The sequence below is a fragment of the Tupaia chinensis genome, unplaced genomic scaffold (genome assembly GCF_000334495.1).
Source record: "Tupaia chinensis unplaced genomic scaffold, TupChi_1.0 Scaffold138665_1, whole genome shotgun sequence".
In the NCBI taxonomy this organism is placed as follows: Eukaryota; Metazoa; Chordata; class Mammalia; order Scandentia; family Tupaiidae; genus Tupaia; species Tupaia belangeri.
The window spans coordinates 1,342,214-1,345,391 of record NW_006198557.1 but is presented as its reverse complement, the minus strand read 5'-3'; positions in this window follow the sequence as shown (position 1 = coordinate 1,345,391).

Sequence of the window (3,178 nt, the reverse complement as noted above, 5' to 3'; positions counted from 1 at the left end):
GCGCCTCCACCTCGCTGGCGTTGGCGGCTTCGGGCGCCCGGCGCGCGGGCGCCGCTCCGCTCCAGCACACGGCACCCGTGAACTTCTGCTGGGGCAGCACGAAGGTGTAGGTGCAGCGCGGGGCGCCCGCCCGCGCCCAGGACGCACCCAGCAGGAGCAGCAGCGACAGCGCGCACAGCCAGGGCGGCGACATGGCACACCTGCAAGCGAAGGATCAATGTGCAAGGACGTGAGGGCCGCGGAGCCCATTCTCGGATCCGGACTCCCAGCGTGTCTACACTGCGGGGCTCCGGGTCCACATATGTCCGGGGACCCCGCCCTGGCCTTCTACAGAGCTCAAGTCATGCATTCACTGAGCGTGTACTGTGTGCCCGCCCCGTTGTAAACGCCAGGAAAACAGAAATCCCCGCCCTGCTGGGCAAGACGCTAATTATAGGGTTAACAGAGCTTCAAAACTTGGGGAAGGGACCTGGCGACGGAGCCGGGGTAGCCTAAGAGGTGATGGGTACAAAGAGGGAAGGCTTCCTGGAGGAGGTGACATCTGAAACAAGGAAGAAAAACCATAGGGGTGTCTGGAGAGAAGTGTGTCCTCGGGGCAGGGAACGGCAGGTGCAAAGGGCCTGGGCTGGGCCTCCTGATGTATTACTAAAGGAAACTCCCAGAGGCTGGAGAGAGAGCAGAGAGCGAGGGGGTGGGCAAAGGCGAGGTGATTGAGGGGCACGTCCCACTAACGCATCTGTCTCAGGAGTGGACACCCCATCTTTCACCTCCACAAACCAAAATCTGAGTCATCTGAGGCCAGAAGGTGGCGTGGTGGTTATGGGGCTGGACTCCCATGTGGTCAACCGGGGTTCAAGTCCAGGACCCGGCTGCTTGAAAATCATGCCAGGCGCATGTGCGTGCCTGCCCAAAGTCCTGAGAGGAAAATAGGGGAGGAGGGATTGCAGTGTGGCTATGCTCCCAGGTGGGGGTTTCTCTCTCTCTCTCTCATGCCCCCAAAACTTTGGCATGGCCACTACCTCCAGGGGGGATTTCTCCCAGTCTCTCTGTCTCTCTCCAGTAAGCGCATGTGCCCGATGGCAAAAAAAACCCTAAAAAACGAGAATAAGAAGTTACCCGTGAGTTCGTCCTTCATGACAGCGGATGTGACCTATCGGCCAGGCTTGTCCGCTCTTCTGTTTAGACCCTGAGTTCCTCCACGTCCCCTTCTCCCCTCCCACCCACTCAGCTCAAGACACCATCTGGATTTCCTTCACCAGCTGCCTCCCTGGTCTCCAGTCTCAGCCTCTGGTCGGCTCCCCTCAGAGCGGCAAGAAGATTCCTATGGACGCTCAAGCCGGTTCACCTCCCCCTGCTCAGAACCCTCTGTGGCTCCCACCTCACTTAAAGGAGAAGCCCAAGTCCTCCCGGTGGCCAAGGTCCTGCACTGTCTTGTCCTCTGCTGCCCTCACCTACTCCCACTCTCCACCCACGTCCTTGTCTGTCTCAGACACGCCAGGCAAGCCCTAGATTCAGGTCTGTTTTCCCAGCCTGGAACGGGGTCTCTTTTTTTTTTTCTCTTAGCCAGAGAGTGGAAGAGAAGGAAATTGAGAAAGCACCCCCAAGGGGGGACAACCACACTGCAATTCCTTCTCCTCCATTCTCCTCTTGGGTTTTGGAGCACACACGCACACGCATCCCGTGAGATTCTCAAGCCACCGGGTCTGGGACTCGAACCGTGCAGTTGGCCATGTGGAATCCAGCCGCCTTCACCACTGTGCCACTGGCTAGCCTGGCCCTTGCTTTCAAACTGCCCATAGAAGATCAGGGAGGTGTGAGAGCCTGGCGCAGAGTGAGCAAGGGGAAGGGGCGGGGAGGGTTTGGGGAAAATTGTGCTGGGCCCGGAGTTTTGCTCTGGGTCAGTGGGAGCCATGGAGAGTTCTGAGCTGCAGAGGGGAGTGTTCACTTCTGCCCTCACCAAGCACCAAGTATGAGGGCAGGCAGGGTCCTCGCTGCTCCTCGGAGACACTGCACCCCACCACAGGGATCGAACCAACGCACCCCCCTGCACGCCCACAGCCTGGCACAAGGACGAAGCCAGGGTCTCCCACCAGACAGAACCCATCTCCGCTCACGTCCACACCCTCTCACCTCTCAGCACCGAGACCCCGAATCCAGGAAGGCTCACGGCAGGCACCAGGAACTCTGGAGTCCAGAACTGCTGAGGGTCCAGCAGGGCCTCTGAGCTGGGGAAGGGGAGGCGACGGGAGAAAAGATTGAGAAGTCTCAGTAACCACCCCCCTGCACCCCGCACCCTGGGAGTGGAGCCGGCCCCTCGGTCCTGGGGCCCCAAGTGTAAATATTTAGCGTTTCCCGCCTGAGAACCGAGGCAGAATTTCCAGACGCCCCTGCCCAGGCCACCAGAGCCCGATAAGGCAGGTCAGTGTCCTGGACAGCCCTCCTCTTCCCCCTGCAAAGCACGGAGCATGGAGGCTGCAGGCCTGGGTCGGCCCAGTGGCCCAGACTCTGAACAGACAGCGGTGGGTGGGGGGACACAGTTGTGTGTCAGCTTGGCAGGAAGCCCTTCACGCCTTTTTTTTTTTTAATTTTTTAACTTTATTTATTCATTTATTTTAATTTGCCTAGAGAGAGAGAGAAAGCAAGCCGCCAGGTTCGGGACTTAAACTGCGATCAGCCATATGGGAGTCCAGCGCCCTTAACCACCATGCCAACTACCGGGCCCTGCACTTTTTAAAAAAGAATTATTTAACTTTATTTATTATTAATATTTAATTTGCTATAGAGCATGTGCACTCAACAGAGAGAGGGGGAGAGAGAAAAAGCAAGTCACCAGGTCCGGGACTCGAACCATGGTTGCCCATGTGGGAGTCTGCCTTAACACCTTGCCACTTGCTGGCCCTTTTTTCTTAAAACTGCAGCTTAGGAGCTGGCAGGTGGTCTGGTGGTTAAGGACGCTGGACTCCCACATGGCTGGCTGCAGTTCAAGTCCCAGACCTGGCAGTTTGCTTTCTCACTTTCCTTCTCTCTCTCTCTCACTCTTTTTTTGTTTGTTTTTTTTTTGTTTGTTTGTTTTGTTTTTTGTTTTTGAGAGATTTTCACTGTAGGGCGCGTGCGCTCGCCAGACAGACAGAGAGAGACATAGAGACAGAAAGCGAGAAATCACCCCCCAGGGGGGATG